We start from the raw sequence: 19,196 nt of genomic DNA on the forward strand, positions 1-19,196 counted from the left end.
ACATTACAGCACTGTTCTTAGTACGCAAACACCGACTGGTCTAAGTGCTCAACTTCTCCCCCCTCACTTTTGTCTTATTCCTTCCCAACGATTTCAATTAACAGAAACATTTGAAACAAATGCATTGGATTTCTGCCCTTGCAAGTATTCATTTAAATTTCTCCCTTTTAATTTTCTTTCCATGCTTTCTCGCAAGAACGTTCTGCCTTTTTATTCCATCTGCAGAGGACCACGTTACTGAAACTGTTTGAAAAAGAATCAAAAATGATTTGAAAGACAGCTCAGACTCCTCTCAGAGTACTCTGCCTGAATGCCTCAATGCCCGAAGTACCTTACCAGGACTTGATCAACCTCCAGAAGCTGCAAACTGCACAGATACCAAACACACAAAGTCAGCTAAAACAAGAGAAGACAGAGAAGGACAAACGGACATAAAGACAAAGCAATATTCTTACCAAACGAAGATGTTCTCTTTGTTCAGTACTGACAGTTGAAGCACTTCTGTCATTAGGTTCTAGTAACAACTTCTCAGAGTAAAAGGAGTTTGAGAAATGTCTTTTCTTTTCCATATATGTGAAATGCACATTTCTTGAATTAAAAGTACTGGCACATACAGGCACTTCCTTGTTCTGCCTAAAATTTAAAATTCTCTCTCACATCGCAGACGTTTACTCGAATTCACATGCAAAAACGATGCCTGCAGCCCCCCTCCACCTGCAATATTCCACTCTATTCCTCTGTCCAGAAACTCTTGGATCTAGCAACTCAGATAATCTACCCTTCATTTCCTAAATTTCCCGTTTTAAGCAAATGCCAGAGTGTCATTTCCTACTAATCCAATACTCATTTTCAAGGTAACGGATTTAAAAAAAAAATACCTCGAAGAGAAATCAAAATATTCCTGTTAATGACACTAAAGAAATCCACAAAAGTACTTAAATAAATACTAATCTCATTTTGTTTTAACAGTCTTTTGCCGATGCGAGCTCCTGCATATACAAACATGCAACACTCTACAGACATAAGAAGTTACAGTTCACAGCCTCTAACTTTAGTTCTCACCCATCTCCTGTATTTTCTTCCCTCCCCAAATTGAGTGTAACAGGTTTGTGGATATAAGCGTAACTCATTCAGTTGAGAACCTACAGCCCAGTAGGAGGGGCACTCTGCAGGAACAGACCATCAACTAATTGATCCAAGCCATATTTGCTAAGTTAATACCAGATAAGACATATAGCATGGAAAGCATTTATGCATAACTGAACACATTGTGAACACATTCTCAAAACTGGAAATCTGAAGTATTTGAAATACCAAAGCCCAAGCACACTAGAAAATAATCCCAAATTAATGCAATCGTAATCTAGTAGCTCAGCTGTACAGAAAGGGGCATTTGTTTTATTTCGAAGAGAAAATAAGTGGGCCACCTTCCTCAAAAGGACAATTACTTGTAATGAATTGCTGAATACGGGATCCTTCTTATAGCTCGAAATAATATAAAAGCCATCAAAACAAATCATGTTTTTTAAGTATCAGATATGCTTATACACAACTTTACTGTCTTTTGGATATGAACTTTATACAGTTTATAACGCATTATTAACACACAACATTCACACTGGAGCTGGCATGATCTTGTGTCAACATTCCATTTTTTAGTTACATTCTATAATGCCTGTGCTTGTAAGAATGCAATACCTGAAAACAATAACCAGGTACATTTGCATTTTAGTACTTCATTTTTCCACTGAAAATAAGCAAATGTTTTTATCAGAACTAAAGCTGAAGTTTAACAAATATTTTAAGATGCTGCTGCACCTATGGCAGCCCTGCCCTGCTGCTTCATCCATTCATTCCCATAAAACCATTTTTGCATACCAGTAGATTTGTTTGCTGATCTGTTCACTGTGCAGCTGTACAATTAGATTCTGCTGAGAAACAGCTCAGAAAAAGAAAAAAGATTATTTTCAAGACAGATTACTTCTCCTATCTGCTTCACTGTGCAGCTGCACAAACACTGCAGTCCCCACAAAAAAAAAGAAAAAGCAACCTTGTCTTCGGTGGCAGCACCAGAGCTGGCTGACTTGCAGCCCAACAGCCCATTTCAGCACAAACACAACCGGCCACCTCAAAATGTAGTCAAAAAAAACCCAACAACAACAACAAAAAAGAACCACTTTTCAACTGAAAGTCATTCTGGAAAAACTTCTTTAACTCTCTCTGCAACACAGAATATAAAAATGTCTATAATGAAGCATTAAGACCAGTGGCAGTATGTTTATTCTTGCTGTAACTTATATCATTGTATCTATCTCATCCTTACAGTACCTTAGAACTGCATAACATCAAAAGGAATAAAGGCATGCCTTTGATAAGCTTTTAATTGCTAAATGATCACAATTAAAACAATCCATTGCAGCTCCAATCCAAGCAGGAATTCAATATGTCCACTATTAAGCTAATAGTTTCTCTCACTTTTCCTAAAAATAGTCATTAACAGCCACCAAGCACAAAAGCCATTGAAAAATAAGACTGAGGCACGCTTCCCTCATATGTGCTCTGCCAGCTGAAGGTGCTTAATGATCATTTCTACAATTTAAAAACAAACAAGTCTTCATAAAGACATCTCAGCAGATTGAAAAATAACATTTAACTTGCCTGACCCATGTAAAAAAAATAGCTGTACATATTTCAACAGTAAGATAAGCCCAATGATTAGCCAGCTGAATCAGAATGTGCCATTTCTATCTCATCCCAAGTAGACTTCAACAGAAACCTAGCATTCATTTATTTGAGCCAAGACTATTGCTAAAACTCTGCAGGACTACCTACTACAGGACTGTGTGATGACAATGCTCAAGGATATAAAAACAATCATTAGCTTAAAAACTAAAAATATTACTCACAGTGAACTATGGTATTTGCTTAACAAGTTATTGAAACAACTTTGCAGGTGCACAGCTTCCAGGTGACTGAACAAAAGCATTGTACTTAATGCCATTATTATTCATACTGCAATATTAGAGACAGAAGAGGAGAAAGGAAGCAGAACTCTTATGGATTTAATCTGAAGTGCCAATAGAACTGTCTTCTCGGTTAAATAATTTTAAATAAAGCAATACAAAAACTTGTCTTGAAAATGCTGCTGTCTGTATGTACTTCCCCATGTCTATCATCTCGTAAGTGCACGTACAGCCTAACAGCAACGCAGATGAGCAAAGAGAGATACTGAAGAGTAAGGCTGCAACCAGTTTTAGAAAAACTGCACTGAGCCAGATGCACCTAGCCTAGAACATGCTGCGTAGCATTCTAACTTGATCTAATAGCAGTTGCTGGCTTTTGTTTTCACTCTGTACACTCTCCTTCCAGTACCTGAAACATGGATGCTATTCACGTCCTTAAGCATCACTGTGCCTTCCCTATTTTAACTTAAACAGATTTTTCTGGACTAACTGCTAATTTGATTCCGCGCTACTGAAGTCACTATCCTTCTCAATGGGATCAGCAGGACATTTCTGACTTCTACTTCACTTAGATCTTCCATCTTCATGTCATTTTTCAAACTACTATTAGCAGCTTTCTTCAATTTACATGATTCTATTACTTCTCAAAGCTGTGGTAAATAAATGCCACATTCTATCACTGCTTTGATACCTCCTCCCCACGAGCTGAAACCAGAAGATACTATTTTTTTTTTTTTTTTTTAGAATGTATAAAAAGCAAGAGAACAACAACAGAAAAGGGCTATTTGCTGTCTCTAACATTTAACACGAACAACTATAACTGTATCTTGAAACAAATACAGGATTCTGGAAGAAAAGACAATCTTAAGTATAAAAAGACATTCTACACAGAGTATAAAAATGGTTTGTTTTTCCACTTTTTGAGTAAGAGGAACAGCGTGGCAGCCTACCACCGAAACTGCGTATTATCCAATTTATCTGAGAAAGATGCTTCATTCTCTTTTCACTGATTAGCTGAAAGCAACTGAAAAGCAGACTGGCTCTGCCTCTAAATTCCAGGAGTCATTAGCGGGTCGTGACCATCATTCCACAAGTTTCACCTCAGAAATACTTAACAATCACAGAATATAAAGATGAGTTTCTGTAACAGGTGAATTCCATGGATACGCTAAGGCTATCCAATGTAACACACCATGTAAGACCAGGGTTGGACACCTTTTCTACAAAATTAAGTCAATTCACACCTGCAAGTTATTTTACTTCTAACATTCAAAGTAGCTCAGTTCAAGTATTTATTAATCTGACCACTTAATCCCAAAAAGAGCCAAACGATTGATTCCATGGTTAACCACTGAATCCAAAACCAGCTGCAGCTACAGCATGGCTCCTGATCCAAAACATCTCTAATAAACAGGAAAATCTCATAACCTGATGTCCTAAATAGTAAAGGTTGAAATACTACCCCTCCCCAATTCGATATCTAATTTGCTAAATCACTATTTATCAGTTTCTGATTACAGAATCACAGAATGGCCAGGGTTGGAAGGGACCTCAAGGATCATGAATCTCCAACCCCCCTGCCACACGCAGGGCCACCAACCATTCCACCTAATGCTAGACCAGACTGCCCAGGGCCCCATCCAATCTGGTCTTGAACACCTCCAGGGACGGGGCATCCACAACCTCCCTGGGCAGCCTGTTCCAGTACCTCACCACTCTCTCCGTAAAGAATTTCCCCCTGACATCCAACCTAAATCTCCCTTCCCTCAGCTTCAAACCATTTCCCCTTGTCCTGCTGTCACTCACCCTTTCAAAGAGTTGATTCCCCTCCTGTTTGTAGGCTCCCTTTAGGTACTGAAAGGCTGCAATGAGGTCACCCTGCAACTTTCTTTTCTCCAGGCTGAACAAGCCCAGCTCCTTCAGCCCCTCCTCACAGGGGAGGTGCTCCAGTCCCCTGATCATCTCTGTGGCCCTCCTCTGGACCCTCTCCAACAGCTCCCTGTCTTTCTTGTACTGGGGGCTCCAGACCTGGACGCAGTACTCCAGATGGGGCCTCACAAGAGCAGAGAAGAGGGGAACAATCACCTCCCTGTCCCTGCTGGCCACCCCTCTTCTGATGGAGCACAGAATCCCATTTGCCTTCCGAGCCGCAAGGGCACACTGCTGGCTCATGTTAAGTTTTTCGTCTACCAAGACCCCCAGGTCCTTCTCCACAGGGCTGCTCTCAAGGACCTCTCCTTCCAGTCTGTAGGGATGCTTGGGATTCCTCCAGCCCAAATGCAAAACTCTGCACTTTGCCGTGTTGAACCTCATCAGGTTCACCCGGGCCCACCTTTCTAGCCTCTCGAGGTCCCTCTGAATGGCATCCCGTCCTTCAACCGTGTCAACCACACCACTCAGCTTGGTGTCATCAGCAAACTTGCTGAGGGTGCACTCGATTCCATCATCGATGTCATTGATAAAGATGTTAAAGAGCACCGGTCCCAAGACAGACCCCTGGGGGACGCCGCTCGTTACCAGCCTCCGTGCTGGCTGTCACAGATCACACGCCCATTCCTCGTGATCAAGCACGTCATCCAGGATAATCTGTCCCATGATTAAACTACACATACTCGTTCATATCTAGCTTTTAACTTTTATAATATATATGTGACTCTAGACACGTGTGTTACCAGTAATAGGACTGTAAGATAAAAATGTTAAGGATCAAGCTTTGTTTATGATCAAGAAAAATGATAACAAAACAAAAGCATGACTGCACAGGCTACAGGCTACAAAGCAACAGAGCATCTGAGGTACAGCATTCCACTGTTCGTCAGTCACTGATCGGAACTACTACATAATATTTGTTAAGGTACTGACAAGGAGTTCTTTGAAAAGTTCCTATTTTCTTCATGATTGAAATACATTGCTTCTGTTTGAAAAACGACACACTGCTCTTTGTTTCCTAATGAAAATACACTGTTTCTAAAATGTGATTAATCCTTTGCCTTTCACATTCAGACTCTAAATCCACAGTTAGCTATCAAGAAGCAGCAAGAGAGTAAATTCCAGAAAGTAAGTTTGTAGAAGCTAAATTTTCCCTAAAGTGACAACGTGTATTTTTCAATTTCATTCATTTTAAGAAGCAGTACATTGTCTTCTTCCAAAACATCATCTTGATTTGTCAACTGTCTAATTAACAACAACAAAAAACACATTTAAATATTAAATCCATATATTTTAAAAGGGGTTTTAGCTTAAATTATAGAACTTTTAGGTTATGAGATGCACTCTCATGCATCAAAGGCTAAAAAGTACCACGTTACACTCCTTCATTAGACTAATATAGCTGCTTAGTGCAGGCAACCAAGCAGTTTCTATGGGGAATAGGAGAAGACCAAATGCACTCTGCAAAGACAGTGATTTACTGCAACTAATTCGATCCACAAATCTGATACAAATCCAAAAGAACTAATAATAATTTGGTACAATTGTTGTATTCTCAGTAAAGTATCTCATCCTAATCCATTCTTCCAAGAGTCAGCATAAACCTCCCACGTTCTTCTCACTATTACTGAACTTATGCGATTAGAAAAAGTCAGCATGAGAATTTTTGCCCTAAAAGATTACGAATGAACTTCTGTTGGGACTCTGCATCTTGCAGAGTAAGGTGTGTAAACATATGTTGTACATTGCACAAAGTTGTCTTTGAACTACAGGTAAAAAAAAAAGAAAAAAAATGAAGTTTTACCATATGAACCAATGAAAGCTGTTCTTCTTTGATAACATGCAAATAGAGTAGTTCAGAATATGTTATGAAGTATTAAGAAATTAGGCATGGGCATATTAGGCTAATATGCTACACGTCGTACATACTACCTACTACAACTAATATGTATTTACTGAAATTAATGGAAATAAATGGTGTCATAGAATCACGGAATTGCTCAGGTTGAAGAAGACCTTAAAGATTGAGTCCAACCACGACCTAGCCATACTACCCTAACGACCCTCTGCTAAATCATGTCCCTGAGCATCACATCCAAATGGTTTTTAAACACATTCAGAGATGGTGACTCAATCACCTCCCTGGGGAGCCTATGCAAATTCTTCACAACCCTTTCTGTAAGGAAGTTTTCCCTGATATCCAACCTAAACTTACCCTGGCACAACTTGAGGCCATTTCCCCTCATCCTGTCACCAATGAGAAGAGACCAAGCCCGCTCTCACTGTAAGCACCTTTCAGATACAGAAGAGAGCAATAAGGTCTCCCCTCAGACTCCTTTTCCCCAGACTAAACAGCCCCAGATCCTTCAGTCTCTCCTCATACAGCATATTCTCCAAGCCCTTCACAAGCCTTGTTGCCCTTCTTTGGACCTGCTCCAGCACCTCAATGTCCTTTCTGTACTAAGGTGCCCAAAACTGAACAGTACTTGAAGTGCACCCTCACCAATACCAAGTACAGGGGCAGGATTACTTCCCTTGTCCCAGACACCACACCATTCCTGATACAAGCCAGGAAGCCAATGGCCTTCCCGGCCACTTGGGCACACTGCTGGCAAAAGTGTTTAAAACTGAAAAATTCAAGCACTGGCAGTACACCTCTGCCAGACGACTGCCTCATGCACTGTTCAGAACAGGAAGAGCTGGAACTCGAGCCTGTTTATGCATAACATCAAGTATTACATAAAAGGGAATACTTTTATTTTTAGCACTGAAGTGTAGTGAGGCAAAGATACAATATTATCAGTACTGCAGTCAAATAACTGCATAATTCATACCATAATAAAACATAACTTATAATTCATTATGCTTTAATGTAAGCTAGTACAATTTGAAAATGTACTTCTAGGCTGAAATACTGTCTTCTATGGACAGATACTCAGGTCACAAATAAACGTTCCTGTGAATGCTCTGCAACAAATCTAGCAAAAAATATGGCCAAAATGATATGGCTTACATTTCATAGACTGAGAGCAATTATCAAGGCAGCGGAGCCTGACGAAAAGAGAGGCCTTCCTTTACAAGAATGCGTTATATAAATTACATAGAGCCTTGAGAAGCAGCACAGTCACCATTAAAACAGAGTACAATATTCCACTTGTCAGTAAGGAAGCTCTTCTGCCCTGCGCTGTACCTGGCATGAATGAAGAAGTGCACATGGTGGCACAGTAAGACTTGGTTAGCCATAAGATGCATACCCGCATGCTGTTCCCCCTGGCTGTGGTATTACTACTACTATTTTACTGAACAAGTTAAATCCAGCATTCAGAATCACACTGGATAACACCTATGAGGGACTATTTTGAAGATTATGCATATTTTTCTTTGTTTTGCTTTGATGCTCCTAACTCTGTATGGCCGTAATCTATCAGCAACCAGCTCAGTTAGAAGAGGAACTAATTATAGATATCCTATCATCAGCTGTAAATCAATTATCATTTCCAGTATTGAAAGCATTTTGTTCTTCCATTAATAATCACCGCAGTAATCAAAATGCAGCTGCAATAAAAATGTACAGAGATCATTTTATGAGTGCAGTAAAGATCAAGTCACCTTGAGACATGGATCTTAACATGTAATATTGTAGGGGCACCTGTCAGTAATGAAAGTCTTGTTATCGTGCTATTTACTCAGAGATATAACTGGGAACTTCATAAAGTAAACAACCTGCAGAAACACTGAGCCAGAATTTGGTGAACAAGACCTCTGCCGGAATACATTTGTAGCTTTATGCAAATACTGCACTTTCACATACAACCTCCTCTGCACATACTCACTCTGAAGAGTTTGTATCTTACATTGGCTTTTTATCTTAGAAAAAGACTAACCACATGAATACTTTTCCAGAACTTCGTTTGATGTATGACTTTCAGACACAAACACCATTATTCAATTACTTCCATTATTACCTCAATTCAACATTGATTTAGCTACCTAATACCAAGGACTACCAATTACATCTTGTCACTCAAGCACTGAAACAAATGCATGAGGACTACAACTTTCTGTACTTCTTACCTCTTCAGAACTTGGTGCTCTTCTCACTTATTTCTAGTTAATGTTCCCAAATTGTACACACCTTACACCTGCTATTGAGAATGGGGATTCCTTGGTCTGGAGAAGAGGAAGCTCAGAGGTGACCTTATGGCTCTCTACAACTCCCTGAGTGTTGAGTCAGCCTCTTCTCTGGTGCTATCAGTGATAGGTCTAAAGGGAACAGCCTCCAGCTGTGCCAGGGGAGATTCAGGCTGGACATTAGGAAAAATTTCTTCTCTGAATGAACTGTCAGGCACCAGAACAGGCTGTCCAGGGAGGTGATGGAGTCACTGCCCCCAAAGGCGTTCAAGAAACATGCAGACTAAGGGATATGGTTTAGTGGGAAATATTGGTGGTAGATGGACAGTTAAACTGGATGATCTTGGAGATCACTTCTAACCTTGGTGATTCTATGACTGTTTCTTAAATGCAGGCTCTCCAACAAACTAGCCAGTACAAATGACATATCAGGCTAATCAGTTTCTACCGCAGTCTAATTTTGCATTAGTAAAACAAGCAGACTCTTCACTCTCAGCATAGTTTTTGGAATCAGCAAGGTATAGAAAATGTGGTAGTAAGATAAGAATGAAGCTCATAGGTCAGCAGCAGCTGAGACAGAAAAGGCAGCTGAGTCATTCCTCCTCTGCAGCAAGAGGCAAGTCAAAAAATGGAAAGTCAAAGATGAGGTGCCACAACGCAACATTAAGATGATGAAAACATTTCTAATCTAATAAAGCACACTCCCCAGCATGGGCACAACGTCCCACATATAACTTCAACATCCCTTATTTTTATGCTTTTGAGACAAGCATCAGGAAACCATGATCTCTGCAATCTTTCACACTGGCTTCCTGCTTGGGGACATTAACATCTGTACAAGGACTAAACTGGCATAAGAGGTAACAAAAAAACCTAAGTGACTTAAAACATGTGTTTTTTCCTTTCTTTTTTACTCCTCAAATTTATGTTATATCAATAATAAATAAAAAAAAACCCTTGGAGACGGTAATGATGCAGCATCACATAGAACATTCTGAACAGGACAAAAGAAGAACACGCCCTTTTCTCACCCAGGAGATTACAATGCTGACAGAACACTTATCAATATTTTGATCGGTTTTGGAAACTTAAAATTTGTTCTTTTTTTATTAGCTTCACCTAATTGGTACACATTACTTTATCTTGCATTATTAGGCATACTTAAATATCTCAGTTGCAATTTAAGAATGACCTAAGAACAATCTAAATTCTTCCAAATCACCAAGATAAAATCAGTAGTCTTCATTTAAGATAACTTCAGCAGTCCAAAGAGAAATACTTTACAAATAATCAAATTGTATTTCAAATATTTGCTCTTTAAGTTGGACTCTCACAGAACAAGAGGAAATTATACTGCTTCTCCTTAAATTAGAACAGAAATTGCTTCCCCAAAGGCATGAATTGTTCAATTCTTAGTATTGTCAGAACTAGCTCTGCACCTAAATCTCAATTCTATGAAAAGCACTTCCACAAAGACAACAGAACCATAATCCAGCTTTACTTCTTTGAAACTCCTGATGACATTTTTAGGTGTGCTAAGAAGCAAGTCAGAATTTGACATTCATTTGACAATCCTGGAACATGCTGAAACATAACAGCCAATGTTCTGACAGCTGATTGACTAACTGTGAAGTAAGCTGCAGTAAGATTTCTTTTCTAACATCATTTTGTTGCTTATACCCTTATTCCATACTGCAGTCTGTTAAGTTACCATGACTTTCACCACGTTTAAGGACCAAACCTAAGCTTACAGGAAAAACTTTTGTTGAGTTCAGATTTTGTGTAATCCCAATTTGGTAATTCCATTCGATGAAAAAAGGTAATATGGCTTTGGAAATAGTTATTAAATGCCCATCATACATTCAAACTAACTTCTATTCCTGTAAAAACTGATGAAGATGAGACCATCTTCAAAAATCACGATCAAATGCCATTAAAACAGGATAGCAAAAATTAACAGACCCAAACATGCTTCTAGTCTGTACATACACCCAAGCTTAGTATCATGTGATCTGTGCACCACCTCAAAGTTCCTTCCTACTTGGACCAGCTACTGGTTTGCAGATGATCTCTTATTAATGTAAGTATCTTAATAACAGCTGCTTGATGTACTTAGTGAAGACCACAATCAGACCATGACCAGCCACTGGAGGAGACAAAGATCATCACTGCAGGGATTTGTGTTTTATGGAAAGCAAAGGTTCCAGAATACTCCCAAGTTAATATGATTCACTATAATTTTTTTTCTTTGTAATGGGAGAAACAAACATGCAATAGCTCAGCCTGTGAATATTTGCATTGCTTTTTGCAGTTCATCTTACGTTAACAAGTGGATAGACTGTCCTAGGGGTGCATCTGTTTCTTAAGACAGACTGAAAAGCACAAAAAAATCTATGTGAAACCAAGGCACATTCATTCAAACAACTTCCCTGTTTTAGAAAAAGTTATGCAGGCACAATCTACTTTCTCGTTGCCTATTCCCAACAGGAAATCATGTTCACCTCTTCAACGTGCACCTTTAGTAGACGCTAATGCAATGTCCACAAGGAATTGCCATCGATTTCACAGACCATACACAATTTATTTGTGATCTATACACAAGCCCTATTCTCTAAATACACGGCATGGCTGCATGCTTCTTTCCTTCCACATATGAACGTGTTGGAAGCAGTTTAAGTAGGGCTACAAGACAACAATTGAAACACTGTAGAACAAAAACCTAATCAGGAAAATTCACATCACACATTTTCAAAAGATTTCAGGAACGATAGATCTTTATCAAGTAGTTTTCTTCTATAGCCATAAGAAAGCATCAACGCTATAGCCATGAGAACATCAGCCTATGAAGTAACTGTCAGTAAACCTAACATCTGATTTGGAATTAGAGCAGCATGTCTCACCAGTCCACAGGGAATTCCTATTCCTCTACACATCCAATGGAAAATTCATTCTCAAGTAAAATCCAAGTGTGTGCTATTTTCCTTGGAATCTCTTAGAACCCATTTTTGTGTTTTTCATTTTGATGTCATCGTATCCATTACTACTGCCCAGAGGAATACCAGAACACACTCCCAGGAACTGCTGCTGTTAATGGGACAATCACTTCCACATCTGCAAAAGCCAGGCCTTGTTCTGTGCAGTTCTCAGTGCTGTACCAGCCTTCATCTATCGCAGGCTCCCCCAGTACTACGATGTGACATATTACAAAAAAAAAATCCACAATAAGTTACTGTTACATATAGCTGTACGCTTAGCACAAGAAAACAGAATTATTTTCAGCTCAAAAATTGGTTGGAATTCACAAATCCAAGTGCTTACACATCAGAAACACGGGATTAAGAATGAGCAGATAGGGACATTGCACAAAGCAAAAAAGACAAAAGATAACGGGAGATTTCTTTGAACAGCTTTATTCCAAAGGCTCCACATTCAGCATCCACCGACGCAGGTTAAGCACAGGTGAGGGCACAGGAAACTCCTCATTTCCGTGCACACTACACCGCAGCCAACGACAGAACCTCCTGACTCCCCTCAGCTTACCTTGACTGTTTGGGGTTGCACGCAAGTTACACAGCCTGGCTGCAGTTTCTGCCCATGCTTAGGCGAAGTTCGGGCCCAGGACGCCGTAACCGCCCGCCTCGCTCACCGCCCCCACCTACCAGGGCCCGACGCGGAGCCCCGCGGGCCGCGTCCCGCTCTCACACCTCGCTGCGCGCGCTCCCATCTCGCAGAGAGCAGCACCTCGCGGCCGGCCGCGGGGCTCCACGTGGCCGCGGGCGGCCGGCTCCGGGGGAACGGGGCGCTCCCAGCCCGCGTCTACGCTCGGAAGGAGGACGAGGGAAGCGGCGACACCGAGCGGGGAAAGCCGCACCGCCTCCCCGGGGCAGCGGGCCCGACCGGCCGCCGCGGGCCCGACGGCGCCCCCCGCAGCGGCCTGGAACCGCCGCGTTCCGCGCCCCCGCTGCGGGCGGACGGACGGCTTTACCTGCCGCGTGGCCGCCCCGGGAGGACGGGGAGAGCGGGCGGGGGACCGGCTCGCGCCCCGCCGCCTCGGAGCACGGCGGCCCCCGCCGCCCCCGGCCCCTCGCCCACCCGGCGGGTCCGGCACCGCCACGTCACGAGGCGGCCGCGCCGCCGTGCCCCCCGCCCGCCGCTCCGCATCGCGGGGAAGGAGATGTCCGCTAGCGCCCGCCGGCTCCCGCTCCTCGTCCGCAACCCCGGGCCCCCCCCGCCGCCGGCCCGAGGCTGCCGCCACCCGCACCGCCGCGCCGGCCGCTTGTGGGGGAGGGAATGTAAACAAATGGGGTTTTATAGCTACCTCACTCGAGTGCCGTGTGCATCTCCCTCTCCGCTCGGTACCAAACCGCCGCGGCGCCTCCTCCTCCTCCTGCAGCTCCTGCCGCCGCCGCCGCTACGCTATTCGCCAATCGCCGCTACGCCAACCCCCGGCGCGCTCGCCCCGCTCGCCCCTACGCACCGTGCGGATCGCGTCCCCGCAGCCCGCCCGGCCCAATGCGGAGCCATTTCCTCCCCTTCCCCCGCGCCTCGCTTCCCCCTCCCCTACTCCACCAGCTACGAAAATGGCGTAGCGCTCCCCCTCCCCTCCCTGCGGCGCCTTGCGCTCATCACTCAAGCGAGCGGGGCCGGGCGGCGGCGCGGAGCGCGGGTACGGGAAGCGAGCCCCACGGAGCCCCGGCTTCGGGCCGCGCCGTGCCGCTCGCTCCCGGAGGAGCTCGCCGGGCGACGCCGGCTGTCACGGAGCGGCGGGTGGATCACCCGGCCGAGCCCCGACCGGCAGCCTTTTATCCCCCCTGCGCGGCGGCTGAGCGAAGCGGGGCCCGGGCGCGCACCCGGCCGGGAGCCCCGCGCCCGGCTGCAGGCGGCCTGGGCGCTGCCGTGGCGGCGCGGCCTGCGGCTGGGTGCGCGCCGGGGCCGGGCCTTCGTTCAGCGGCCGCCGAGCGGAGTGCCGGCGGTGTTCGGGGAGCACGGCTCGGCTGTCACCCCGGGATCGCTCCAGGAAAGATACGCGCTGTCCTGGCTGACGGAACCCAGCCAGTCCGTCAGGCTTACTCGTGAAACAAAACTGCTGTCTGCGTGATAAACGTGTCCCCTACTCGAGATGGAGATGCAGCCCCTGATCACAATATATTTGATTCCTCAACAAAGTCATAACAGCCGTGGGGCTCAGCAAACATACGTAATGCCTTATGTAAATTAAAACCTTTACCGGAACAGCACCGCGGCTCAGCAGACATTTTGGTTTACACTGTAAGACCCAGAACATACAGCAACTTCACCTCAAATGCTGCTTAAATAAACCGGCTTGCTTTGTAATGGCGATTTATAGAAAAGCTGAGGTGCAGTCGAACACGTCATATATGGTTTAAGTCATTTCCTTTTTGTTTCTGAGAAATTTGCATGACTTTTTCCTCCAAAACCAAGTGATGCTTCCCTAGCAGGCTTCAGACCTCCCCTGTTTTCGGCGCAGGAAGCACGCGTATTTCTCACAGACTCTCCTTTTATGGAGCTGAAGTAATCTGCCTCATGCTTTCCAAGCATGTCCCTCTGCTGAGCTGGCTGGCACATGTGTGCTGCCCTAGGTGCGGCCCAACAGAACCAGAGCCAATCCTACTTGCAGTCCTACCTCAGCCCAAGGCTTATCTCACCGCAATAGCCTTCTGAAGTAAATTTTGGCTCGGCAACGTATCTCTGGAATCCAAAGACAGTTTTAAATACCAAAAATAAAACGTGCACATAACATTAAATAAAGTTGGTATCTCCATGTCTCCATAAAAAATCACATCACCAGAAAACTGAAGTCATGGAGAAAAACAAAGCACAATAACAGCAAAACCACCAGCAGCAAGATTTTTCAGATAAGATGGCTTCTCTATGAATATTCATTATAATCTGAGAACCATTGTTTAGGTCAAGGTTTGGGGACTGCTAAAGTGATTTGGAGGGCCTATATCACAACACTGCCCCAGATTGTTTTATGGTAGTTGGAATAATTTCTGCCTCACAGCAGGCCCTCAGCTCTTCTCTCAGCTATTTGGTGCAGTACAGTACAGAACAGACCTGGTTCTGACATTGGTCATTAGACACCTACCCTAAGGTACATCGTCCCTTGCTGTGAGGTTACTTCTCTCTGGTGTTAGTTGCATATTTTAGCTGCCTGTGCATAGATACTCAAAGGAATCAGAACGGCTTAGGTTGGGGGGGACCTGTAAGATCATCTAGTTCCAACTCCCCTGCCGTGAGCAGGGAATTACAAGTTTCTACACCTCAGTTTCACAAACCAAGAACAAAAACTTTTAAATCACACATCACTATAAGAAGTACACTTCCCTGTAAAGCATGTGGAACAACTTTCTGTGCTGCAGGGAGGCTTGTACAACAAAGCTGGGAAGCCAGCACTGCAGGAGTGCTGGTAGCTTGGTACAACACAAATGCACACTGCAGATCCAGATCAATTATTCAGGATTTATAAACAGAATGGTATGTTACCACGATTTTATAAGAAGAACTCACTTTCCATTCTCCCCTCCACCCCCTTTTCTCACTGGACACTTTGAGTACAACTGAACAGTACATGCTCGTACTTTGGGTTGCAGGATGGGAATGTATTCTACTAAGTGATGCGGATGTGTGTTTGTGGTACAATGCTGCAAAAGCAGACTAGGGCTTCTGGTAGGGCTCCTCTCAGAATGAGGCCCTGTCTAGACACACATCTCCAGTTTCAGAAGCATGCTTTGCCCTCTTCCCCTTTCCTATGTTCCACAGAACACTTGGCCATCAGATCTGGGTTTAGGTCAGCTAGTTGTGTTGCCACAGAAGACAATAAAGCAAGAGAAGGGATTATAGAGTTATGTTTTGAATACAAGATGCAGGCCTAAAGAGAAATGCAAGGTTGGATAGAATTTGAGAGATCTCATACACTGGTTTCCTGTTCTCCCTTTGTAAAACCCAACTACATATCGGGGATAGAAAACTTAAATAAGGAGACTTATCTATGCATAATATAAGTCATTTGTTTAGGAAAAAGTTTTTACTCACTGCTAATTTAAAAGGCGAATTTATGTTTTGCTTCCATTTACATTCTTAATTCCAGTTACCCATTCTGCACAAAGCTTCTGTTCTTGTTTTTTGTTTCTGAATGTAAGCTGTAGGAAGTCCTCGGGGAAGTATCCACTCAGGATTAGGAACGATAATAATGAAAAAAAAAATCTTAACCAAGAGAAGTTTGCTTGGAAAGCCTATAGTTGAAGGTGTTGACACATCTTCCATTGTCATGACTTGTTCCCAAAATTAAGTTTTGTGCCCTTAAAGCAGAAGTTCCTGGCAAATTCATCTTTTATTACGTTTGAAATGCTGATGTCTAAAGAAGCAGCCAAGATGGCTCGAAGAATCAAATTGTTCCTTCACAAACATCTATAACGTTGGCCAAGGATTTCATCAGAATTCAGGGCAATCTGAGTGCCAGCATACCTGGTTTTGTGCTTTACATTATTTCCTTTCCTGTTCTTTAACTGTTACAGCTTTTGTTCTTGCTTTTCATTTATTCTAAGAGCCTGAATCAAAGTCAGAAATGCTATTTCTTATTTGACCGTTACCTGTTCAGCTTGTCAGAGACTTTCATGGAGATAGCAAGTGGACAGAATTAACCTTGAGAAGACAGAGAATGGCTAACAGGGCAAGGCCTGCTTGTCAAGCAGAGAGTTTTTTACCAAATTTATTTGTAACGAAAGAGCTTTACTACAGGAGGCTTTACTCAGAAGTATGCTGACAAGAACTGTTGAAAAGAAGTATCATGGAATCATATAGAAGACATTTTCTTTCCTTCTTACATAATTTCTTAATCTGGATGCCAAAAGTATGACCTGTTGAGATTTGTCTCCTCTGTTTTGAACTTACCAGTGTTCCATATAGCCATGTGTAGTTAATTTTACTGAACAGATTTACCTGTACTTTCAATATTCAGTATAGCAGTCTGGTAGGTACTCATTGCTAGAGGACAATGAGATTGGGTATTGACACATATGAGCCTAAGTATCACCACAAGTAAGTAGTGACTGTAAGATTAAAGCTCACACTTGGAAATAGGCAGTGATGTCCTCCAGGGGATTTCAGTGCCTCAGGATGACTTGGCTTGTTTGCATTGAATTTAAAGGCCAAATTTATTTATTTCAAGGCAGTATATCAAAATGGCACTTTTACTGGAGACTGTATATGTTTTTTTCTCCATATTCCTGCTAAACTGGGTGATCTTGTTTAAGTTTTTCTTTGGTAGATTTGTTTATTAAATTCTAATTGGTATCACTGGTAGAAATTCCGGTGATAATTCAAAGTAGGTCTGGTTAGTTTTGCACCAACCCAAAAGGACCATTTGAAAGTTTCTTTACTTGTAAGATGGGACAAAAAGGGAAAATATATTTGAACTGTGCTGTTGTTCTTAAAAGAACAAATCTTACCCTTCCCTTACAACAACATGTACATACTCCCCCATAAGTGCAGCATATATATAGGTCAGCATATATACGTGTATAGGCACGTGTAGGTTTTGAAGCAGAAGTATTAGTGTCAGTGACTTGCTGTGTGTAATTTTAAATATGGCACTAGTGTAAATATTGATGGGAAACACATTTAAACAGAAGCTTGTGAAATATTTTTTTAAGCATGCCAAAACAAGAAATAGATTATAAAGAAGTTTGTTTCAGAACTTTTTAGACTATTGCGGGAAAGGGTTTGGCTTTGTGTTTGTGTTTTCTTTTCTTGTCTGTTTTTGTTTTTAACATGCACTGACATTTTTAGTAAAAAGATGTTAAAACCTTTTTCATTGGCTGTAGACTTACGGTTACACAAACATCAAAGGACATAAGCAAAAGGGTGTGTGAAGCTGCAGCAACAGCTGAAGTATTTGTTCCTTACACAGACTTTTTTCTGCAGTTGGACAGAAGCCAGTTTGACTTGTAGCTGTTCCGTTCGTTTTGCAAAGCTAGCAAATGCTAGTTTCACTTATCCACAGCAAGACTTCTGCTGGGAAAACTTGATTTGTCTAAATGACTCTGACTTTACTGTGTTGTTATTTCTTTTAGCACCATTTGCTAGACTTGCTTATCTAAAGCGGCTCAAAGCCCTTCACTGGATCAGAGGCTCAGCAGGTTTGCTGTAGCAGGGATGGGAGAAGATTCAAAATGGAAGATACTAAAAGTAAGGGCAGCGTGTCACAACCTTCTTCCTCTCCAGAAGGTTTGTGTTTATTTTTCTCTTTCCTTCCTGCCTTTTGAAGACACCTGTTCTCTGTGGACAGAGATATGTTGTGTCACATTTAGAGGCTGTCTTCATACCAAAGAATATGAGGATATGACCCAGACTATCTGCTGTATTGTATGATTTGTCAGACATACAGTTCATACTGCTTTGTTGCATCAGTTATTCTTCAGTCTTTCCATTCTTATAACAAGTAAGTAGAACATAGGTTTGGGATTGACCTATCTGATAAGTTTGGAAGACTTTTTTAGGACAAGAGAGTAAAAAGGCATAATGAAATGAAAAGGCACCGTGGTCAGCTGCTTCCATTAGCACATGACTAGGGTGAGACTGCTGAGCACAAAGAACTCATGTTCCCAACCACAAAAAGCCTCTGTATCAATAAATATAGGATATTCCCTGCTGGCGCCGTGCAGGGTTCAAAACATTTAACAAATTGTGTTAGCTGGCTAGGTGGAGTGGACTGAAAATTCCTCTAAAGGCTTGTATTTATGAAAGAAAACTGGATTGATTCCAGAACTGACCCACCTTGCTGAAAAGGAAATATTGACGTTAATGTAATCTCTTTACATGTTCAGGAATTTTACACCCTCTTCTCAAATAGAATGGGAGCGACTAACGGTACTCTCCTTGACATTATTTGAAAGGATCAACAAACCGACTGAAGTAAGAAAATGAAAGTCAGTATCTGTGATGTCAGTCCCTGCCAGTTTTTAACCTCCACTTTAATGATTAGCAGTATTTACTTATAACCAAGATCTAAATGAGCCATAAAAGCACAGCTCTTCTAAAGCTAGATTTTAGTCAGCAACTAAAATGTGTGGGTGTGAAGTTCCCCATTTCTGGCAGTTCTGTTACACGTAGAAGTAGAAATGACAAATTTTAAATGAACGCAATTCGTTC

The 19,196-nt window shown here is 42.5% G+C and overlaps 1 protein-coding gene across 8 annotated transcripts in view; it reads right to left on the bottom strand.

Moving 5' to 3' along the window:
* Positions 1-19,196, bottom strand: part of SLC39A10 (solute carrier family 39 member 10) — a 266,679-nt gene that overhangs the window by 25,169 nt on the left and 222,314 nt on the right. The window contains exon 1 of one of the 8 annotated variants that reach the window (XM_031601141.2): positions 13,342-13,838. The exons of 6 other annotated variants lie outside the window; for them this stretch is intronic. The gene's annotated coding sequence lies outside the window, so the exon portion shown is untranslated. One more of the 8 variants, XM_090144295.1, reaches the window with a different exon arrangement.

This window comes from Phasianus colchicus, chromosome 7, assembly GCF_987193195.1.
Source record: "Phasianus colchicus chromosome 7, bPhaCol1.hap1.1, whole genome shotgun sequence".
Classification (NCBI taxonomy): Eukaryota; Metazoa; Chordata; class Aves; order Galliformes; family Phasianidae; genus Phasianus; species Phasianus colchicus.